This window comes from Cebus imitator, unplaced genomic scaffold, assembly GCF_001604975.1.
Source record: "Cebus imitator isolate Cc_AM_T3 unplaced genomic scaffold, Cebus_imitator-1.0 Scaffold439, whole genome shotgun sequence".
NCBI classification, from domain to species: domain Eukaryota; kingdom Metazoa; phylum Chordata; class Mammalia; order Primates; family Cebidae; genus Cebus; species Cebus imitator.
The window spans coordinates 1,663,811-1,688,773 of record NW_016107754.1 but is presented as its reverse complement, the minus strand read 5'-3'; the positions used below and the strand labels follow the sequence as shown (position 1 = coordinate 1,688,773).

The following is a 24,963-nucleotide window of genomic DNA, read 5'->3' as shown; positions in this document are numbered from 1 at the left end:
TTTTTTTTGAGACAGAGTCTCCCTCTGTCACCCAAGCTGGAGTGCAGTGGTGTGCTCTCAACTAACTGCAACCTCCGCCTCCTGGGTTCAAGCAATTCTCTTGCCTTAGCCTCCCGAGTAGCTGGGATTACAGGCACCCACCACCATGCCCAGCTAAGTTTTGTGTTTTTAGTTGAGACAGTATTTCACCATGTTGGCCAGACTGGTCTCAAACTACTGACTTCGGGTAATCCACCCATCTCGGCCTCCCAAAGTGCTGGGATTACAGGTGTGAACCACCCTGCCCAACCCTTTTAAAAAAAATTTTTTTCTAACTTAGGTTTTATACTTGTTTAATACATTTTTAAACTTTATTCCTTTCTAATACAAATGTTTGTGACTAAATTCTCCTTAAGAATGATTTTATTGCATTCTACCTCCTTTTATATCTTGTATTTTTTAAATTTGGTTCTGAGTAATAAACCACTTTTATTTTAGAATAGCTTTAGAGTTACAGAAAAGTTGTGAAGATATGCTAAGTGTCTTCTTAACTTTTACCCAGCATCCCCATGTTAACATCTTATATACCTGGTTCATTTGTCAAAACTTAAGAAATTCGCATGGTATAATACTACTAACTAAACTACAGATTCTATTTGAGGGTCACCAATTTTTCCAGTAAATTTCTTTTTGTATTAGGATTCAATCCAGAACACCATAATGCATTTAGTAGTTAGGTCTTTTATTTTTATATTTATATTTTTATTTTTTGTGGTACATAACAGGTGTGTGTGTATATATATATATATATATATATATATATATATGAGGTACCTGGGATGTTTTAATACAGGCATGCAGTGTAAAATAAGTACATCATGGAGAATGGTGTATCCATCCCATTAAGCATTTGTCAGTTTAGTTACAAACACTTCAATTACACTCTTTATTTTAAAATGTCCAATTAAGTTATTGACTATAGTTACTCTGTTGTGCTATCACATAATTGGTCTTATTCATTCTTGCTATTTTTTTATACCCATTAATCATCCCCACCTCCCCCGTAAATACCACTACCCTTCCCAGCCTCTGGTAACCATCCCTCTATTCTCTAGGCCCATGAGTTTAATGGTTTTGAATTTTAGATCCCACAGATGAGGGAGAACATGTGATGTTTGTATTTATGTGCCTGGCTTATTTCACTTAACATAATGATCTCCAGCTCCATCCATGTCATTGCAACTGATTGGATCTCATTCTTTTTTATGGCTGAATAGTACTTCATTGTATATATGTACCACATTTTTTTAATCCATTTATCTGTTGATGGACACTTAACGTTGCTTCCAAATCCTAGCTCTTATAAACAGTGATGTAACAAATATAGGAGTGCAAATATCTTTTTGATATACTGATTTCCTTTCTTTGGGGTATATACCCAGCAGTGAGATTGCTGGATCATACAGTAGTTCAAGTTTTAGTTTTTTGAGGCACCTCCAGCCTTTTCTTCGTAGTGTTGTACTAATTTATATTCCCACCAACAGGGTATGAAGGTTTCCTTTTCTCCACATCCTCACCAGCATTTGTTATTGCCTATCTTTTGGATAGAAGCCATTTTAACTGGGGTGAGATGATATCTCATTATAGTTTTGATTTGCATTTCTCTGATGATGAATGATGTTGAGCACCTTTGCATATGCCTGTGTACCATTTGTACATCTTCTGAGAAATGTCTATTCAAATCTTTTGCTCATTTTTGATTGGATTATTAGATATTTTTTCCTATAGAGTGAGCTCCTTATATAGTCTGGTGATTAATCCCTTGTCAGAGGTGCAGTTTGCAAATATTTTCTCTCATTCTGTGGGTTGTCTCTTCATGTTGTTGATTGCTTCCTTTGCTGTGCAGAAGCTTTTTAACTTGATGTGATCCCATTTGTCCATGTTAGCTTTGGTTGCCTGTGCTTATGGGGTATTGCTCCAGAAATTTTTGCCCAGACCAGTGTCCTGGAGATTTTCCCCAATGTTTCCTGTAGTCATTTCATGGTTTGAGGACTTAGATTTAAGTCTTTAGTCAACTTTTATTTGATTTTTGTATATAGCAAGAGATAGGGTTCTAGTTTCAGTCTTCTGCATATGGATATCTGCTTTTGCAAGGCCCTTACATTGAAGAGATTATCTTTTCCCCAGTGAATGTTCTTGGTACCTTTGTTGAAAATGAATTTACTGTACATGTGTGGATTTGTTTCTCGGTTCTCTATTCTGTTCCACTGGTCTATGTGTCTGTTTTTATGCAAGTAGCATACTGTTTTGGCTATTATAGCTCTATAGCATAATTTGAAGTCAGGTAATGTGATTCCTCCAGTTTTATTCTTTCTGCTTAGGATAGCTTTGGCAGTAGTTAGTCTTCTTAGTCTTTTCTAAACTGCAAGTTTCTCCTTTTTTGTTTTTTTGTGACCTTGACAATTTTGAGATCTAATGGTCAGGTAATGTGTAGACCGTCTTTAATTTGGTTTTGTCGACTGTCTTTAATTTGGTTTTGTCTTACGTTTCTCTCATAGGACTGGGGTTGTGGGTTTTGTGGCAGAGTTCTACATAGTGTAGTGCCCTTATCACATGTAGGACTATATAATAGCAACATGACTTATTGATAATGTTAATCTCGATCACAAGGTTAAAGTAATGTCTGTCAGGGTTTTCCATTATAAAGTTACTATTTTTTCCCCATGCTCTAGTTGTTGGAACTAAATGACTAAAAGCAGCCCACACTCAAGGGGAGGGGAATTAAGCTGCCTCACCTCTCGGAGGAGGGTATTATGTGTATATATATATATTATTTAAAATTATTTGGCATGGCAAAACATTATGTATTTAACCATTTATGCATATTAGTGGATTATTTCTATTACATAGATTTTTTATTCTTTAGGTTATAATCCAATACAATAATTTATTTTGCTGCTTAAATTTTCCAGCTTCAGTTATTACAGGCTCTTTAAAGTTCATGCCCGTGTCCTTTTGACATACCCCTACTTTTAAAAAATTAGAACTTTCCTTCTCCTCCTCATGATTTCCTAAATCTGTATTCTTATACCACATACATTTATCTAGATCAGAGAAAAAATATTTTTCTAGAGAGAAATTGTAGGCTAAATTAATAAAAGATGTTATTTTAGTCCCAGTTTTGATATTTATAGGAAAAACAAGTCTTACATGAATAAAAAGCAATTAGACATTTTACGTATTACCTTCAGGGGAGAAATACCCAAAGAATTCAAAAATTTTCAAAAGTATCTGTTAATATATTTGTGTTATTTTCATCCATCATATTCTGTAGAGGTTAATGACATATTGTTCCCCTCTTATTGGAAAAATCAGCTGGTTTAATTGTTAATTTTTTTGAAATTTCTTGGCAAGTCGGAGTAATTCATTTGGATTATCAAGAGAAATGTTCATTGCATAACGATCTGAATTCTGATTCTCACAAGTCATTAATCACTGAAAATGAACTGCATCCCACATCCACATTGGCAGTGAGAATAAATTTGCTTGTTTGTTATGATTATGGATTTGATTTCTCATCTCAGCACATACAGAACTGGATGCCCTTCTGGTGCATCTCAAGGCTGATTTGAAAGTTTGAGAGACCATTGAGCATTGGATTTTGGGAAGATTTGAGTACTCAGTATATTATATTTGACCCCGTGTACAAATACCTTGAACAGAAAATTTTTAATACAACATTTAAAAATCATATTCAGTCATCATCTTTAGCACAAATGAAGTTTTGTCAAATGTATGCAGATATTTCTACACAAAAATACTATTTCTTGCATAAGATTTTACCATTCACCAAAATGCATTATAAATTTGGTAGTGGGTTATAACTTGTAGACCTTCCAGGTTGTTTTAAAGAAATATAGAATTAAGAACATTAACAGAAATCAGTTGTTTCTCACTTTGTGTAAATGGGCCATGTGTCTGTATGTAGTATATTTACTTGGGAAATTGTTCTACTCATAACAAACTTGTAGTTTTTTCTCCAGCAGTGTGATTTGCAAGTGGTAGAAAACAACACCTGGGAAGCTTGTCTTTCTGTGTTTTCTAATAAGCCTGTAATCATTTTGTTAAGCCCCTTGGGATGGCCTTTGTCTAAACTGCCTCTTGAGTAATCCCAAATACTGATACAAGTTGGCAAATAATAATTAAAGATACATGTAAACATGCCAACTAAATTTGGACCCATGTTTAATACTTAATTATGTTGTTTAGTGCACAATGAAATATTTAAAGTAATGGCTAACATTTTGAAAACATCTAGTAATATCAAACATTAAGTATTATTTACCCAGATATAAGGAGGAGAAAATAGAAATTCAAGTGAAAGGAGCATCCTGGCAAATCAGCCTGTGCCAAAATTATGGATGGAATGGAATTGGATTCTTGATATTACCTTCAAAAATCCTCCAACTTTTCTAGAGCCAAGCTCTAGAAAAAGCTTATCCCTTTTTCTAGTTTTAAGATTGGGTATCGGGCACGAGAAAGAAGTATAGCTTTCAAGGTTGGTCTTTTCCACGGTTGAGAACTAGAAATTGAGCTAGAGAAACCACACATGGTATATACACATTTGATTGCAGTAACTAGGGCCTGACATAGATTTGATTACTTCTATTTTAATCTAAAGAGATGTCTATGTCCCCAAACTAGTCTACTCTCCACAATAGCAGAGAAAATGGACAAAACACAGCTGTTTTGGTTAGCATATAACTCACTTGGCATGAACAGAAGTGTGCAGATGTACTGCAGTGATGGGTCCGTGCCTGCTTATCAGTTCTTGTTCTCTTTTCCGCCCTTCCCCACTCTGCTCTGTGCCACATTGCAAGGAACCACATTTCCCAGACTGCCTTTCCCCAGTTTCTATGTATGTCCAGCCAATGGCAGGCACAGGCAGAAAACGGGAGGGCTGGAGGGGAGAGGAGGGGAGAAACCACGTTCCCTTGCCCCTACTCACCAGCCTTACTTCCTGAGGTGCTCTGGCAGAGGCTGCCACTCTTCTGCATTCTCTTAGTGGCTCTAACTCCCCTGAGACAGCTCTGACTGTCAGCAGTACCTTCTTCTGTTGTCCCTCCAGCCTTATGGGTGATAGCAGCTTCTTATTACTGCTAATTTCTGGATTGCCTCACTCACCCCTATTGCTTCCCAGCTATGACCCATGTGGCCAATTTTCTGTAAGAAAATAAATTTTCTCCTTTTCAATAACCTATGGTGTTTCTATTCCTTGGCTGTGCCTTGTAGACTACTAGCTACATCAAGGAACAGGGATCAATCAGTATGAACAGTAGCGCCTATTGATGTCCTGCCCAGATCCCCTTTTCTAGGCAGGTACACCTAAATTCCAGCTTCTGTGAGTGCTGGCTACTAATGACTTTTGTATGCACTCCTCTCCAGAGACTTACCTTTGCCCAGAGATGCCTGGGAAGCTATGATGTTTCCCTGAGGGTGTCCCATGGCCAATGACAGAATGATTTAAGGACACAAAAAGCTGGCCCCTTGCGGCAAGGGTGAGCAAATCTGTGGTGCCACTCAGCACTCAGGCTCCAGTGCTCCTCATGCTACGAGGTAGAGACCAGATGTCAGCCAAGCTCATTTTTTGCTTGGCTTCTTCCCTTTTTCTGTCCTACTTCCTTGATTCCTTACAGTTTTCTTCCAAAAGCTCGCCCTCAGTAATACCCCTGCATGCTAATCGCCATTTCTGGCTCTGCTTCCAGGGAACCTGAACTAAGAGTGTATTTTACAGAGGGAATGGAGAAAATCTGTTAATCTGGTAAGATGGTGAAATGGAGGTTGTGAACAGAGCTTCAATTATAGTTCCCAACAATGTAGTGATGATGGGAATTAGAAAACACAACAGCTGAACATTCTTGAGGAATGAACAGTTGTGGGAGGACTCAACATTATGAAATGAAGGAGAAAAGTGGTGCTTTACTAAAATTAAGGTCCGGAAAGGCTAGTTTTCATGGCAAAAGAATGATACTGTACTTCTGACCAGTGGAATGTGGAACTCCAAGAGTTTTCAAGAGTACCAATACCTGCGTGGTAGTTAGAAATGCAAGTGTGTTCTAAGACTAGAAATATACATTCTGTGAGATAATTATATAAAGACAGTTTTTCTCAGGCTTGAGTCATGCGTAACTCTTTATTTTGGCAAAAGTCTGGTGTGGGTAGTCTTGTGGTACCCATGAGGAGGACTGTGACTCAGGGGAAGTGAAATGAGGAATGACAGAAGGAAGGTCAACACGGATGTGTTATTGATTGAATCCCCACCATTGAAAACTCTGCTCCATCCTGTGGGATTTTCTGGAGAACATTAGGAAATGTGTTTCAGAACCATTGAACAAGGGCATGGAGTGGGAGCATTTGTTCATCCTCTCCAGCCCTGGATATTACCCCCATGGATACTACCTCCTCTGTTCTGGGTTGTGGGTGCATGTGATGTGGCGGGGGGCTGCTAAAGGATTCCTGTGGCACTTGTCACTCTCTGCTTCCGAGCTCTTGGGGCAGTGGTGCAGTATCAAGGCAAAGTGCCAGTGACTGCCTCTGTAGCCACCTGGTTAAAACCATCACAGAACTGACTGTTACACGTGGCTGGGGTGAGAGGTGGACTAAGTAGACTGAAGTCTACACGACAGGTGTCCTGTCTGGACCTTACCTGTAGTTATAGCCATGAGGTCGTGAAAAGACTGGATTTGGGGTAAGGTCTGGCTCTTTGCCACATAGAAATTAACCTCTGTGACCTTGGACAAGTCAGTCCTAACTTACTAGTGTGGAAATCAAAGCTAAGAGTGTTCAGGAACTGACCTCCAAGCATACACGTTTCAGGGTTATGATGACTTCACTGGAACCCGTCCTTTTCGTCTGCAGACCCCAACTAAGTCCTCCTTAATTTGAAATGCACAATTTAATTATCTTTGGGGACTATGATCAGTTCACAGAGGAGGTATCACTTTCTCTTCTGAGTTCCATCATTCCTAGCATTAACTCTAGTACACACTGTGATGTCGCATCATTGTATATACCTTTACTTCTGCTGTATGGATTTCAGATTGATTTTTTTTTATCTTTGTGCACACAACACTAGCGAGTTGGAAATCTGTTGTACTAAGAGCTGTGCCTATGAATACTTGATACAGAGAAAGAGGTCAAGGGAGAAAGAGATGGCGGACATTGGGGGAAGAGCTGTGGCGCTACATTCCGTATTCTTGTGAGCACCTACTCTTGTCAGCAGGAGCAAAGAAAATCCACGGCCCCATACTGTCTCTTTAAAAAAAAAAAAAAGCTTTTCCTACTCCTACATCCTTAGGCTGGCCTTTCTCCATTTTGTGGATTGCTTCCCCTTTTAAATCTGTTCTTGAAGTTATTGAAATTCATTGCTTCCCCACGTTTAAATAGGTTAAGAATATTATTAGAGGAAATGAGGAGGGTTGACAAGGATGGGGAGGGGTTTTCCTGACCCCAGATGCCTCAGGCCGGACCTGGCCACACCATAGCTCCTCTCCCCATGTCACCTGCAACCTTCCTGGTCAGAAGCAAAGCTGAGAAGACAGGAGAAAGTGAGGAGAGGGTGGTAGGACGAGAACAAATATTTGTGTACCTATCACAGAGTCAGACATTTGACGTCATCGGTTGATGTGAAGATGAAAGACACTATTTTTATCCACTGCCACCTTGAACTTCCATTTCACAAGGGAGGAAACAGTTTAAAGATGATCATATTGTGAGTCATCTCATTAGTACATTTTGGAGCTGAAAGTCAATGCCAAGCCTGACTCCAGAGCCCATGCTCTCACCTTCCTCCTGCTAAAACACCCGCTGGGTCGACCCTGAGGCTCATCTGTCACCACTGTCAAAGAAGCCTGCCACTGTGAATTGGGATTTTCCCCCCTACTTATCTGAATAGAAAGTTTGCTCTGCCTGCTAAGCAAGATGCCAGGCTCTGGGCCAAAACTTCTTTTCAGCTCTTCAGAAGAACAAATACCCTTATTTTCCCAGATGAGTAGGAAATGGTGCTTTTGTATTTACGTTAGGAATTTCATCAGAGGCTCTCACCCTGTGGAATTAAATTCAAGGGGACTCAGCAAATGCATGCCAGGGGTGCATTCTCTCGCCTTTCTGCCCTCAGATGTGCCTTGAGTTCAGAGCTGAGCCTGGGCGTTCCATAAAAGTGTGTTATATGTGCTGATTGAACCCTGCAGCTTTGGAGACAAGAACTTCAGCTATTGGAGAATCCTCAGATATGACCAAGATGGCTCCTGTTTCATAGAATGGGGATTATAGTGTCTTATAGCTTACGTACGTGTTCAGGGTCCTTGTCAGCATACTTTCTTAGAGCAATTACTCTGTCATTACAGGGATATATGTCTTAGACGAACCATTAAGCCAATTAGGATGTATTGCCTTCTGTATATTTTATGCTAAATCCTCTTTATTAGAAAATAATACAGAATTTGAAGCTTGATTGATATTTGGCCCAGTTTTAAGTATTATTTACTAAACTAGAGATAGCTACTGACATCTATTTAAAATGTTAAGAGCAGACCTAGATAAGTCTCAGGGGAGAATAGAGTCCTGATGCTTGTTCAATGTCTTTGGAAAGCACCCCAGCTGGCAGCTGGCTTTTCTTGGTATTTTAAAAGGGCACATAATAAGCATAAATAGAAGTATATGTGGTAGTTTTCTTATAGTTGTTTGTTTTTAAACTAGAATGCTATACCTTGCATTTTCTTTTATCTTGATTTTTCAAACGTCTACCTGGCCCTTAAAACTACCTCCTTCACAAGCTTGATCTATTTTTATGTGGTTTATATATGTGCTGGATGTTTATTTGGGTAATCTACGGTAGCGGAAGAGGAATATATTTAATCATCTAACCTTTACAATAAGGAACATCTGAAATGTCAGCATTTTATTTCAGGAACAGGTGAGCTATTGCATGATAAGGCTTTTATTTATTTATTTACACCCTGCATCTTTCTGAAATTCGAAACAGCTTAGAACAGCTTAGAACAAACAGTTAAAAAAGAAAAGAAGGAAAAAAGATGAAAGAGGAAAGAGTAAGTATTCCAGCCAGAAAAGTCAACGTAGTTGATGTGATAAAGTATAATCCTGTGACAAAAAAAAAAAAAAAAGTATAATCCTGTGTCTAAGATTCTTGGAAACAGGGCAAGGAGAGAAACAAATGATAAAATCTTTAATATTCAGAAAGAAGGGAAGAAGTTCCTGTGGTTCAAAACAAGTACTAAGTTACCTCTTATTAGCCAGATACTGGGCCAGGTACCAGAAGCAAAACTACATAGGCATGAATGCTGTTCTTATGAAGCTCACAGTCTAGTAGGCATAATAATATTAAATCTATTGATATATAATAATTATGCCTTGCTTTTGTATCATTTATGGAAAAGTAAGAGTTCCTAAATTTGCTTAGATGTCTTTGGCTTAGAATCCTTCCTTGACTCCCTGGTCTGAGACCTGAAAGATTAAAAGGCATCAACCAGGTTCAGAGACTAAGATAAATGATGGGGTAGGCTGGAGAACCTGCAGACAACTGGTGTACCTGGGAAAAGAGTGGCTCAGAGGATGCTGGGAAGGCAGACAGTGACAGCTAAGGTTAACCACATCCCAATGCACTGATTTAAGCTTTATCAAAGTAAAAGTGTGGATTTATGTAAACAGCTTTTATTTCTCTAGAAATATTGGCTTTTATTATGAAATTACTATGCTCACTAAATTGCACACTTTAGGCCCTATTTTTTTTTCTCCCCCAAATAAAACTTGGCAACCCCATGTCAGTTTCCAAAAACCATTTTCTTTGGGAATTTAACCGGCCCATTAAATCCAAAAAGGTGTGAACACTGGTCCCCTAAGATCCTCAACAAATATGGCTGGAGAGATAGGAGGACAGTAAAAGTTTAGAGGTGAAGCATGGCTTAGTGACAAGACTTCTTCATGGGACTAAGTGAATGTCTTCTAAGCACAAAAATCATGGCTGTCATGGACAGCTGTTCAGATCGAACAGAGTACTAGGCTCATGGGGTAAACAGAAATTGCAATCCAGTCCTGGTTCTTTTCACCAAATCATGTACCATAGTAGGAGGCAAGGTCTACCTGGAGGAAGGGGAGCCTTTTGTCTTTATAGGAAGACACTGTGGTCAGGGGCAGCACATGTTTATTTTCCTGTGGTCCTGCTTAATCCAAGGATAGAGCTTAGCGAGTCTGCAGAGTGGATATATGGTATGCAGTTGGGATCTCTGTGACATTTCTAACCAGGATTTATTTTTTTAAAGTATAGACCTTATTCTTCGCTATCCTCTAGTTGGGTGGCCTAAAGTGCCAGCTGTTGCTGATTACTAATGGATATATAGGCTTTAGAAATTAAGCCAGAAAGTTGACAAGTGAGCACCAGTGAGGGAAGAAGGGAATATCTATATATCCCGTCCTTAAGGTTGGTACTTTATTATTTTACATAGGCAGGATATAAGTTTACTAACAGAATCCTGATTAGTTAAATCTGTAAGAGAGTGAGGTGGCCTAAGATAGTAGGGAGATGACTTATTTTTTTTTTTTTAGAAAGAGTTTCACTCTGTTGCTCAGGCTCAGTGCAGTCTGCAGTGGCATGATCTCCGCTCCCCATAACCTCTATCTCCTGGGTTCAAGTGATTCTCCTGCCTCAGCTTCCTGAATAGCTAGGATTACAGGTGCTGCCACCACACTCAGCTAATTTTTGTATTTTTAGTAGAGTCCATTTGTCAGGTGGGTTTTGAACTCCTGACCTCGTGATCTGCCTGCCTTGGCCTCCCAAAGTGCTGGAATTACAGGCGTGAGCCACCACGCCCAGCCTGGGTGATTACCTCTTAAAGAAGATATTGTTAGGCACAGTGGCTCAAGCCTGTAATCCCAGCACTTTGGGAGGCCAGGGAGGGTGGATCACAAGGTCAGGAGTTCTAGACCAACCCAACCATCATGGACTCTACTAAAAATACAAAAATTAGCTGGCCACAGTGGTGGTCGCCTATAATCCCAGCTACTCGGAAGGCTGAGGCAGGAGAATCACTTGAACTTGGGAGGCAGAGGTTACGGTGAGCCAAGATTGTGCCACTGCACTCCAGCCTGGGCAACAGAGCAAAATTCTGTCTCGAAAAGAAAAGAAAAGAAAAACTATTAGCTTTGACTGTAGCCAATTTTGAATTCAGTCCTTATGGAGCAATATTTTTCTTCAGACATCATTATAAAGCAGAGCAGAACGGTTTTAGACAAGAGCATTTCACGGAGAGTATAGCCAGTCATCATCATTGGCCATGAATAAAATCCTAATTAAAAATCCTACTCTGACAAACATGGTCTCCTAAATATGCCTACCAGGATGCATTAGCTGCAAAATGCATCCATCCATGGGTTACAAGGTAAACTGACCTTCTCTATGGGGTTCTCTTACAATTCGCCAATAATGTTGGAGACTGTGCTGAAACAATGCCTGCACTTACTTAATGCTCAGTCTACTTCCTGGAAATACGCAGCCACCCAGATTATTTTCTTTATTCCCCCAGTGTCTTTTTCTTCATATTATACTAATTCATGTTCATTAAGGAAAAATTAGAAAATAGAAAGGAAAAAAAATCCACAACTCCATCACGTAAAGAAACAATACTAACATTTTATTCATGCTGTCAAATATTTTCCTACCCACATTTATTTTGTCTTTGTTTGTCTTTAAGATAAAAGTTGTGTTGATCCTGCTTCTTACAATCTACTTTAGATAAGCTTTACTTCCATCCTAAACTACATGGAAAGTTCAGTGCTCTCTCCAAGATTCCAGGAATTCCTCAGAGACTCATATTTATCTTTGTCTCTTTGTCAGCATTGGTTATAACATCTCATTTCTTTCATTTTGTAGCTTATCTCCACTTCGCAAAAAGCTCCATTCTCCCCAAACACAGATAGTATCACTTACAAGGCAGCTCTAAGTTCTTTGGCTGCTGACTACCGTGTTCCTGCGCTCTTTCTCTGTGCCTTCTCTCTTCTTTTCTTGCCTTCCCACATCCAAATTCCTGTTTATTTCTTACTTATGGTACCTTAGGAACATGCCTTGATGAGGTAGTTCAGAATAAGAAGGCCTGGGTAGAAGAGAGGCAGAGATCCTAAAAGAAATTGTAGTGATAGCTAGTAAAATACTTTGTATTCCCTCATACCACATCCTGTATTTGACTTAAAGAAGGAAAATGGAGTCATGCCATTTTCACATTGAAACCCTCACCTACCTTAGCTAAATTGTCAGGGATAACTTTAAGCTAATTTGGCCATTTCACAATCATCAGATTCTTTTTGGTAGTTACGTTGTTTCCATTGATTAGATTATCTGTAAGAGCACTCACAGTCTCTACTAAGTGCTTCTTCTCCCTCTGAGTTCTGCCACTCTTTCTATAGCAACCATAAAAATACTCAGCCTCCTGCTGTGGGAGCTTAATTGATGGGCAGTGCCAGCTGTTGAGCCTCTGGATCTATTGCCTCTTTTATAGTCAGGTCATGCTTCCCGTGGCTGCTCCCGGCTCCCAGCCAATCACGGAGCACAGGTGAGGGTATTACTGCAGGTCCCTTCTGGTAAGAGTTGACGACTCTGTTGTATGACCTCCATTGGTCAGGCTGAAGCTTTCTTGGAACCCTACTCTAATCTGAGACGTTTCCCACTTGATCTTCATTCCTTCAACTCTTTTACAAGTGTTAGAACTTTATTATGGTCTTAAGCTGCTCCTTGCCTTCTTCAGTTCCCTCTCCTTTTCCTTCTCGGATATTCTACCAATAAATCTTCTGCAGTAATTCTGTCTTGGCATCTGCTTCTCTGAAGAACCCAAAATAATACGCACACACTCATTTAGCAAGTGACCATAAAGAGTCATAAAACCTGTTCTTGCAAAACTTGGTGACGCACCAAGCTCTTTTATTTTCGGTACTTGAAATTCTTTTCATGACAACTTTACTAGAGGCAGTCACTGAAACATTCTAGTGCTAACTGCTCTTGTGATTTCTGTTATACCCCTATTAATGCAAGAGCAGACGTGCTTGTACATTTTACCAACGACAAACAATTTTGAGTATCTTTTTTGCGAGTTAGCAAACCTCTGATACTGATGGAGTTCATTATCATTGAAGCACTTGTAGTAGCTGCTTCTAAAGCACAGGCTTGTGGAGTGCTTGCTCTGAATAGGATTCTTCAAATATCAACTAACCACCCCTAGGGAGAGATTCAAACTGTGCATGTATGTATATATCACATGGCCTATGTATGTTTGAAAGTAAATTTCAGTGTAATGTGGACTTTACCCATGTCACTAAATAACAGCATGTCCAATGACTGCATATTGGTCAATTGCATGAATATCCCACTTATTTTAATAAATTCTTGGGATAGGGTATATTTTTGGTGCCTAATTTTTCACTGTTTCTGATTTAGCAAAGTCTTTCTGTATGTTCTGCATGGTATCCAACTTTTTCATAGACTATTTCCTAGAAGAATTATTGGCTCAAAAAGCATGGCCCGTTTTAAGGTTTTTGATATTTGTTGCCAAGAAGTCAGCCAGCAGGTTTGTTCCAGTTTATACTTCAACCATTTCTAGATAAGTAGGCTTATTTTTTTTCCTCTTATTTTCTGCATGGGAAATTATGGGTAAAATGTACAGCCCAAAGAACAACAGAAAAAACCTAACCCTTGAATCCCCCACCAAGGTTTTGAAATATAATTTATTAAGTTGGTGCAAAAGCAATTGTGGTTTTTGCCATGACTTTTAATGGCAAAGACCATGATTACTTTTGCACCAGCCTAATAGAATCCTCCTGTGTTTGCTGACTCTCAACATACTTCTTCATGCCTCCCCTCTTCACAGGTAAATCTAGAATTTGGGGTTAAACATTTCCTTGGTTTCCTTCACAGTTTTGATAGTTTAGTGATTTTGTGTGTGTGTGTGTGTGTGTATGTGTGTGTGTAACTATACATAGTCCTAAATATTACATAGATTTTTAAAATGTGGGCAGCAAACACAAAGCTAGTTGTGTGAGGAAGGTATAGTCACCACTGTTAGATGAAGCTGTGACCTTGTGATGAACTTGACAGTCTTCTGCATCCTAGGAGTTTATAAGGGGCTTTCTGGCATATTCAGAGGGAGAGACCATAAGGCGCACTACCGTCCATACATTTGCAAGGACCATAATGCAAAGCAGGTACTAACCAGTGAGAGTGGTGAGAATGGCACGAATTGCCCTGGGTTTCTAGCTGCTAAGCTTGTTCCAGCTCTCAGAAGTCAGTGAAAACAGAACACTTTGGTAGGATGAATAAATGTCCACAGCTGATTATGACAGGCAGCAGGACCTGAACGAAAGAATAAGGAATTTATTAGCAAATTGTCAAGATCACTAGATTCTTATCTGGGTCAGGCTCTCCAGAACATTTCTTCAGGTGTTAAAAACAAACAAACAAACAAACAAACAAAAAAAAAACTATGCTGAAGCAGTGGGGATCATGGTTCTAGCAGGCTGAGGAATGTCTGTTTAGACTCACTCTTCTCCAGTCTAGATCAGATTCCAGCTAGCATTTTGGAATGTCTGGTCACCATCCTCCTAGGAAACACTTTACTCCTCTTCTGTTTTGAACTAATTTCCTGTATCACGTCCTCTTCTTTCTTGGTTTATACTTTTATTTTAATGGAGCACATTTTCCCGTAGCTCCTTGAAAAGCGAGGATGGGCAATTCATTTATTTTGTGTTTGAGATTGTGCATGTCTGAAAATGTCATTCTGTCCTCCCAAGTTTGAGAGTTTGACCTAACTTTGAGGTTACAAGTAATTTCCCTTTAGAATTCTAGATGCGGTTGCATTTTCTTTTTGCTTGCAAGGCGTGCTGTTGCAAAGTCCGAAGCCACTATATTTCCTGATCCTTTCTAACAGCTTTTTTCTCCTGGAAGTTGATGAACTCTTCTTTTTCCCTAGTTTTCTGAAATTCCAAAATGGAGTGTCTTTGTGTGAATGCTTTCATCCACCATTTTTATTCAGTAAGTTTTTTTTTTTTTTTTTTTTTTTTTTTTTTTTTTTTATTCTGTTTTTTTTTTTTTCTTTTTTTCCTAGATTTTTTAGAGTTATCATTCAATTTTTAAAATCTTTTTTGCTTATATTTTTGCCTCTGCGTCTATTTACCATCTAGGAGTCATTTTCCACTTTATTTTCTAACCCTGTTAATGACTTCTGCTCTTACGTTCTCAATTCCAAGGTGTCTTCTCTGTTAATTTCTTATGGCACTCTGTTTCCTTTTTATGAATGTAACATTTTCTTATTTCTCTGAAGACATTAGTAATAGTTTTATTTCACTTAGCTTTGTTGATTTTCACCCTCACTTGCTTGCATTTTTTTCTTTTAAATTTACTCCAGGATGTCTTTTTGTGAGGGAGGTTGGTTTTATTTAATTCTGCCTTCTATGATAGCTTTTCTCAGGGTATCGGTAATCCCTCAACGTCTGCTTAACAATAAGTATGAGGAAGCTTGTTGGAGGCTCTAAGAGCTCGGACTGTGGGTCATGCCTCTCAGGTGGAAGTCACTGTGATGTAGGCTGGGGGACGGGCTGGTCTCTGTAGTCAGCATTAGATACCTGTTTGATAGATGAATCCTAAGCCCTACCTTAACTCTAATCTGTGCCTGGACCATCAATTCAGACATTATTATGCTTTGTTTCTCCGTGGAACACACCTCCAGATTTCTCCAAGAGAAAAGGACAGTAAAGTGGAGCGCAGGAGAGAACCCGGGAGGTTTAACTTCATAAATAGTTTAAATAGAGTCTGAATCCATTTTTTATCTTTGGCTGCTGAAAACTTTCATGCCCGCCTCCTCTTTTCTCTTCTGCCCCATATTTGAGCAAGCTAGTGAGAAAACTGGTGCTGCGCCCTGGACACAGCAGAAAGTTCAACCCACACGGGGGAGTGGATTTTTCCCTCATCCCACCCCCTACCTATGATAAAAACTAAGGCTATTTGCTCTCATTCTCCCTTTCAAGACATTCTCAAGCCCATTCCAGGCTAGCTTGGGTGGGTGTTGTCTCTCTCTGTTTAGAAGGTTCTGTGATGTAATACAATGTGTTCTCACCTCTTGCTGTGTACATGGCGTCATCAGTCAGGACACTCACCTATTAATTGAGAGGGGTCCATCCCACCTGTGTTGGGTGGCTATAAGAAATAGCTTTCCTATGGGGTTTTCGTATCTTAGTGTTTTATTATTATTACCAGTTTCAAAGCAGTTCCTATGCCTTTTGAGTACTATCTAGTACAAGTTGGTGGACTTTCATATTTTCCCAGTATTAACCAGAGATTTGTTTTCTTGGGTCTATTAAGTCAGTTATACTTGCCCATTTTTTTCTAGTTTCCAAATTTTTGCTGATTTTTTTTTTTTGGCCTCTCCTCTTTTTCTGTTTTATCTATTTCTTAAAAAAAAATCCTTCCCATGGTGGGGGGTCTGGGATGGGGGGCAGTGAGGTGGGGATGGTTAAGGGAATAGAAAAAAGGAAATGAGACCCACTATTTGATAACGCAATAGGGTGACTATAGTCAATAACTCAATTGTACAATTTTAAATAACTAAGAGTCTAATTGGATTGTTTGTTAACACAAAGGATAAATGCTTGATGAGATGGGTACCCCATTCTCTATGATGTGCTTATTTTACATTGCATGCCTGTATCAAAACATTTCATGTACCCCATAAATACATATACCTACTGTGTACCCACAAAAATTTTAAAAATTTTGAAAAGAAAAATCCCTTCCCTGAATTTTTATTGAATTAAGGAGTTATGAAACAAAATTAGAAGCATGTATTTAAGCTCCTGTCTAGCCCAGAAACCCTGAGTGGACTCATTTCTTCACACCTTGTCAACAATGGGTACTTTTCCCATTTATTGCCAAGTTTCTAAAATCCATACTATGTTCTAATTGCTTTGACAACTCAGATTATCCATATTATTGGATTCTGGGTCTACACTACTTGTTCCTATAACTAAAAGCCTAAAGGACAATTTCATGATTTGTAGCAGATTCTTAAATTTAGCCATTTGGTTTACCCTAAATTTGCTTCCTTTTTTTAGTATTCCTCTATTGTAATGCAGATGGAAGCATTACAATGTTCTAGAAGGGAGCTGAAATGAAAATGCATTATCTATACATATCTACACTCCATTTATGTAAGGGATATTGACAGATAATCACTTCATAGGTATCTATTAAAAATAAAAGCCAATTTTCTTATTGGTTGTGAAAATTTGGCCCATCTTTTGAACAAATTTAGCAGTGATTTACAATTTTTGGTTAAAAATGACAGACTTGAGATTTCAAAATGCAATCTTTTGTTAGAAAACAATGATTTCATCAAACAGTAACCCTACTTCGTCTTAATAGTTAATTCACAGGTTGGTGAATCTTTTTATTATTAAATATAATTAAAGGTTATTTTCACAATAAAAGCATACAGATAAAATTAGCCCCTGCCTCTCATAAATACCAGAGTCCTAGCCTCCCCTCTCAGAGGCAGTGGGCTAGACTAAATTTATTACTATGTATGTTTTGAGGAATTACTTATGTAAATACAAGCATGTATACGACAATGTGAGCTTTTAAAATATAACAAGAGCATGCCATTTTGGCTGTTCCATGCCTTATTATATTAACTATACATACTGAAGATATACTATATCAGCACATTTAGATCTTCCTTATACTTTTTCTTTACTTTTTTTGTGAAAATAGAATACAGAGAAATGCACAAAATATGGCCAAATGAGTCAACATAAAACAAAAGCGTATGAGATAACCACCTCCTTTGCCAGGCAATCAAGCATTCCTAGGCTTTCACAAGGCTCCTTCATGTCCACTCCAAGTTGCTACCTTCTATGTCTCCATCAAAGACAAACACTTCCTAGCTTCTACAGTAATCCTGTCCTTGCTTTTCTTTGGTGTTATATCTAAGTATGAACCCGAAAAAGTGTGTAGTTAAGTTTTGCCTATTTTCAGAGTGTCAGGTCATTCAAATCATACCGTATGAGTTATTTTGCGCCTGACTTACTCAGTGCTTTCTATTCATCACATCTATTCTAGGGTTTTTATATGCTCTAAAATTTTCCTTTTTTCTGGGCCTTGCTGCAAATCTGTAATTCTGTTTCCCCCCTACCTCTCTGGAAATTATACATTCTGTAGTTCTTTTATTGGTGGGCCACAAAATTATGATATATCTCATTGGTTCTTAAAACCTTACATTAATTGGTATTTTATACTCTTCGTGGGCAATGAAAAGATTCTATATTCCTTTTAGACACTTTACCTTCTTTTAGCCCCTTCTAAAATCTTAAGCCGTTATTAGGTACTTTAATTCTATCTTTAATCTGTATTTAAAATATGACTGTCAGTGTGTTTAATCTGTGTTTAAAACTCATATTTAAAACCCTACTATCATTAATCTCCTTATTTATTTATTAGAAAGACATTTATTCAGTGTCATGATCAGACTATTACATTTAGAAATAAACATCATGAGTGCAAAAAAACAAAAATAAAACTACTTTAAAACCCTTTGTCAGAATAGTTTAAACTCTGTCCACACACAGAAACCTGTTATGCAATTCGTCACAAATACAGTTCTTCATTTTTTTTTTGCGCATACACATGAGTATTGTATAAAATGTGTCTTCTTTGTAGCAGCTAAGCCCTGCCACCACTGTGCTTGGCTGAATTCACAAGTCTGTTGTAACCTGTACCTCCCCTGTCACTTCTCTGGTCTCCTCTCCTGCTAAACTTTGCTTCCTGGCAAGAATTAAAACCTCCTGCTACTATTGCTGCTGGAACCATCAGAGCTACCTTGGTTTTGTAGCTTGGCAAAGTATTGGCCTCCCCCACCATAGGAACCAGAGTTTCTGCCTCCAAAGTGTCCTCTCTTCATAGGCTCAAAATTTGAAGATTGATTATTGTAATTGCCAAAAATCATTATAGCTTTCTATACCTTCAAAATTGTTTCCACCTACCAAATCCATTGTAGCCATGCCGACAGCCACCATACCTACCACCACCACGGCTGCCACCAAAGCCATCACAACCACTGAAGTTTCCTCTGCTACCGAAGTGGTCAATCCTACCAAAACTACCTCTATGGCCACCACTCACATTTCAAACATTTCAAAAAGTTCTCTATCTTGTCTCTGAACAAAAAAAAAGTATGATTATTTTAAAGTCTGTACCTAAAACTCTAACATCTGAAGTGCGTGTGAGTGTTATTTTCAGTTATCTGTCTGTTTGATTGTTTTCTTGTCTCTGAGTGCCTATTTTTTTTTTATCGTGTTTGTCAGAAACTGTATTTGAAAAATGTTGCAGAGACTGGGCACGGTGGCTCACAGTATAATCCTAGCACTTTAGGAAGCTAAAGTGGGCGGATCACCTGAGGTCAAGAATTGGAGACCAGCTTGGCCGACATGGTGAAACTCTGTCTCTACTAAAAATACAAAAATTAGCCAGGCGTAGTGGCAGGTACCTGTAGTCCCAGCTACTTGGAAGGAGAATCACTTGAACCTGGGAGGTGGAGGCTGCAGTGAGCTGAGATCGTGCCAGTGCATTCCAGCCCTTGACAGAGTGAAACTCAAAAAAAAAAAAAAAAAAAAAAAAAAAAAAGAAAAGAAAGAAACCAACATATAGAAGTAATTTTCAGCTTGGTATAATATCTTCTTCCAAAGGGAATTTATGTTTTTATTTTGCTAGTCATATGGGGCATTGATATTCTGGGTTTACCTTAATCTAATTTTATCCACATAGCATGCAGGAGAATACTAACCCTGCAGATTGTGATGGTGATGCGTCTGTGGATTATTCTAAAGCCTAGAACATACCTCCTATGGTAAGTGGGGAGATACACAGTGAGGTTTCAATTTTATCTGTGCAGCTATTTATTTTAAAATTACTGCATGCCAGGAAACAGTTGAATTATTTTACAAAGATTATTAAGGGAATTCTTATAACAGTGATTTAGAGGTGAATATTCTTATCCCTGTTACTAGATATGAAACTGAGGTGAAGAGGAGTTAGGTAACTTGGACAAGGGTACACACTTTAAATAGACCTGGGTTTTGAATCCAAGTAGTCGGAGATGGTGCTGTTGAGTTGAATTTAGACTGCATACTATTATTCTGAGAAATGGTCAATGTTGGAATTATGGGGAGGGCAGTTAGGCGTGGCATTTTTTCTTGTCTAATGATTATAAATTTTAAACTGCATTATCTGTGTGCCACTTTGATAGTGGTACTTGGGTATTTAGGAGAAAATTGCAATAGTAGTTGTCATGTAGGAAAGGGGACTCACAGGAAAGATCTCAATTTGTGTTCACTCATTGCTACAGTTCAGAATTGGGAAGAGGCGGAATTGTGAATTAAGTGTGGGGCCTCTAAAGACTCTTTTGCACTGAGAGCAGCAAGTATGAAGAAATTACATCTTAGAATCAGAGCTTGTGCTGGATTCATGCGTGGGATTTGTTTATCATGTTTCTCTTCACAATGACTGCTCAGGCTGCTTCGGCATGAGCGGTTGGCTCAGTACCCAGTGCGTGTTTGATTAGCTAAGTTAGGAAGCAAAAAGCCATACACTATAGAGGAAATTTATCCTGGGATAAATGTAGATCATTTAGTCAAATTGCTATATTCTCAGCATGTTAAGACTACCCTGGGAGAAAATGCCACAGGAGCTTTCTTAGAAGTACAAGTAAACAGAATTTACTTTCCAGGGAACCTGAAAAGCATCACATGTGATTGAGGATCAGCCAACATGACCTTGGATGAAAAGATGCCCTAAAAAAAGAAACATCCTGAGTGAATTATGAAACTGATCCTGTAGGGGGTTTTATGAGTCAAAACTCTTGGTTGCAAGTGACAGAAGTCAGATCAGAGACATCAAGGTGGGGGAGGGGTGGGCATCACAAATTACTGTCTTTGGCTTGACTACATTGCATATCAGTAAAAATTTGTGCTTGCTGGAGTTGGACAGAGAGCTAAAATGTTTTTAGCAGGTCTAAATATACTTTAAAGATTCTGAACTTAAAGGGGAGTGGGGGCATGTATTGGCTAATGATACTGGGAACAGGCATGGCACGAATTCACAACTGACTGGATCAGGTGCAGAGGCTGAAAAATTACCACAGCTGCTTCTGTATCACCAACCTGCTTTTGAGGTCTGCGCATCTCTTTGTGGGCTTGTTAATTTCTACTGTACTTGTACTTCTGCCATGTTCTATGGAAGAGGGTCACAGCCATCTTTCACTCTTCCTAGAGTAGTCAGTCCGGGGTCAGGTATTTATGAACAATCGACTGCATAACATATTACTCTAAAAACTGGCAGCTTAAAACACATTTATATCTCAGTTTCCAAGGGACAGGAATCTGGGAGCAGCTTAGCTGGTCATTCTGGCTCAGGGTCTTTAATGGGGTTGCACTTAAAGTATCGGCCAGGGCTTCAGTCATCTGAGGCAGCTGGAGAAATTGTTTATAAACCCATTCATGTGGCCGTTGGTAGAAGCATTCAGTTCCTTGCCATATGGGCTCTCCATGGGGCTATTCACATAGCGTAGCAACTGACCTCTTCAAGAATGAGTGATCAGAGAGTGAAAGAAACCAAAATGGAAGCCACAGTGTCTTTTATAACCTCATTTCAGAAGTGACATATCACAATTTCTGCTGTATTCTATTGTATTCCTGGTGTACAGTGTGGGAAAGGACCATACACAAATCTGGATACCAGGAAGTGATCACCAGGAGCTGTGGTAGGCAGAACTCTAAGGTGGCCCCCAAGATTCTTGCTGCCAGTGTACACACTGTGAATTACACACTGTGTAATTCTCTTCCTTTGAAAGTGGGTTGCACCTGTGATTGGATAGCCACTGTTTTGATTAGGTTACCTTTCATAACAAAGGTACAGGAATTTTGCAGATATAATTAGCAATAGCAATAGATTGAGTTCACCACAAAAGAGATTCTTTTGGTGGCCCTGACCAAATCCAGTGAGTCCTTTAACAGAGGGTCAGAGACTTAAAGCCGTGGCCTCCTGATGGCCTTGAAGAAGCAAACTGCCATGCTGTGGAATGGTGGGTGTCTCTAGGGGCTGAGGGCCTCAATGCTACCACTGCAAGGAACTGATTTCTGCCAACAACCAGTGAACTTGGAAGGGGACCCCAAGCCTCAGATGAGATTAGAACCCTGGCTGACACCTGGACTGCAGCCTGGTAAAAACCCTGAGTGGAAGACCCAGCTGAGCTGTGCCCAGATGCCTGACCCACAGAGATGATGCCATTTACCTGCTAAATTTAGGGGATTTTGTTATTCAGCATAGAAAACATATACAGTACCTGCTTGTGAAAGATAAGGATTAGGTGAGGGTCTTCTCTGTCCATCTTTCCTCAAATTGTGAATTGTGGGGAGGTTCCCCAAGAAAAGAAAGTGCTGTTAGAGGGAAAAGGGGGCTGCAAAGGCTGCTAGGCAAACAGTCTACAGCTGCCACAGTTTATTAGGGTGTTTCAAACCTGGGCACCCCAGCTGCTTCAAGAATGTGAGTGATCAAGCAAACAGTGCTCTCCACTGCCATCTAGAACACTGTTATCTAAATGTGGTCTGTGTGCAACCAGTGATAGAATCTCTGGAGTGTTTGTTAAAATGTGGGCTCCTAGGTCTCATTTCAGATATATCAGCTCAATCTCTATGGCGGTTTGAATTTTTTTTATCATTTCATGGTTTTTATATTTTGAAAATTTTTCAAAATCAGAAAAAAAATTTGAAGGGAACAGAAGTGTGAGCATTTGTTTGCCTTTCACTGACGTTCATAAATTGTTAATATTTTACCCCATTTTCTCCTCATATATATATTTACACATATAATTTTATTGCAGAACCGTCTGAAAGTAAGTTACAGTAATCATAACATTGTACCCCCAAACACTTTAGTACATCTATCCTACAATTAAACACTACCTCATGTAATCACATGCCCTTCTCACACTGTAGAAATGAAACACGGATGTATTAGATAAAATACAGTGAAAAATTTTCAATAGGCCTCAAAATGCCCTTTAGAGAATTGCTTCTCAAAATGTGCTCCTTGGATTAGCAGTGTAGCATCACCGTGTTTTAATAAGAACCCAGTGAGTGACAAGCACATTGATTTGAGAAGCCCCGTAGCAAGTTTTGGATTGAAGATCTAATTAGGGATTGTATTACATTTAGCTATCAGTGTTTTCTTGACTCTAGCATCTCTCAGCTAGAATAATCCAATTTTTCTCCTATTCTTTCTTCCTCTGCTGCCTTCCTACTCCCCACATTCTACCTTGATGAAAACAATTGTGAAATTTTAAAACACTCTCGTGCTTTTGTAACTAACCACATAAAGTCGCATAAGTGCCTAATGACTGATACAAGCAAAATGGAGAGGATTCTTGTGGCAAGCAAGGTCACTGAAAGTTGGCTGAGATTTCATGAAAGATGTGGCGTTTCTGTGGATCTTAAAATTGTAGACCAAGTTAGTTTCTCTTGACTAGCTAGTCCAGGAAACAAAGGATATTCACTTTGAAAGGTAAGCTGGACCAACTGAGGGATTTGGTTCAAAATGACGGCTACTTAACTGGCATAATTACTTCCAGGCAGTAGGACTAGTTAGTTCTAATTTTTTAAGTGTATTTTATGTAATTCTTTTGCAAAAAGGCATTATTGTAAAACTCTGACTTGCATTATAAATTTCATGTGAGAATTTTTCACAACACTAAAAACCCAGCATTAAAAACACTTCATAAATAATGTACATTTGCATATCATAGTTTTCTTTTCCTCCTATCATTGGACATTTAGTTGCTTCCAAATCTTCACTGCAATAAGAAGCCTTGTTCGTATAATTATTACATCTCTGATTATTATAACAGAGTCCTAACAGTAGGGTTGCTAAGACAAAGCTTACAAAAGACTTAAACTGGGGTGTGTGCCCAACTCATGTGGATTCATTTGCAGGCTCTGGTAGTGCCGTCATTCTCAGTCTGCCCATTCTGAGCCAGTAATAGAACATCTGGATGGAAATTGGGTGAAAAAAATAAACCCTGGAAACCTGACATACAAACAGGGAACCCTCAGGTGAGGACCTGGTACAAAGATGTCAGGCTTCTAAGCTGGCTTTTGATGTTGCTTCTCCTGTTTCTGTCCTTCCTCAAGCTGGTTCGTGCAGCCCTTCCTTAGGTTGTATGAGAAAACTTAGACTCCATCCCTTAAAAATCCATTGGTTGGGCTGAAACTTAGACTCCATCCCTTAAAAATCCATTGGTTGGGCCAGGCACGGTGGCTCACACCTGTAGTCCCAGCACTTTGGGAGGCCGAGGCAGGTGGATCACGAGGTCAGGAGATGGAGACCATCCTGGCTAACGAGGTGAAACCCCATCTCTACTGAAAATACAAAAATTAGCTGGTTGTGGAGGCATGGCCTGTAGTCTCAGCTGCGCGGGAGAATCGCTTGAACCCAGGAGGCAGAGCCGAGATAGCACCACTGCACTCCAGCCGGGGCAACAGAGCGAGACTCCATCTCAAAAAAACAAAAAAACATGGTTTGCTTGTTATTCTGGGTTCCTTTCTGTTGCCAAGAAAAAAAGAAACCCCCAAATAATATTGATGGCGGATTGTATATAATAGACACCTATAGAAAGGTAGTATTTAGAATTAGTCACTGGGGTAAAAGGCAGTAAGGCTCCATTCTGTGTTGTGGTGCAGAAATTTAAAAGCTAATGGTAAGTGGTGGCCAAACAGGTAATCGATCTATCCCCCCAGGCAACTGGGCATCTCTTTGGAAGTGAAACTCTAGGTGTCTGGATAGCTGATGCCAAAATGAAGAGAATGGAGGCTGATGAAGCACCCTGA

The 24,963-nt window shown here is 39.2% G+C and overlaps 1 protein-coding gene across 4 annotated transcripts in view; it reads left to right on the top strand.

Annotated features, from left to right (window-relative positions):
• HHLA2 (HERV-H LTR-associating 2) overlaps positions 1-24,963 on the top strand; it is a 90,341-nt gene that overhangs the window by 15,550 nt on the left and 49,828 nt on the right. For 2 of the 4 annotated variants that reach the window (XM_037732022.1, XM_037732020.1), the window contains exon 2: positions 20,811-20,895. The exons of the other annotated variants lie outside the window; for them this stretch is intronic. The gene's annotated coding sequence lies outside the window, so the exon portion shown is untranslated. The remainder of the gene's footprint in view (positions 1-20,810; positions 20,896-24,963) is intronic. 4 annotated transcript variants of the gene reach the window in all.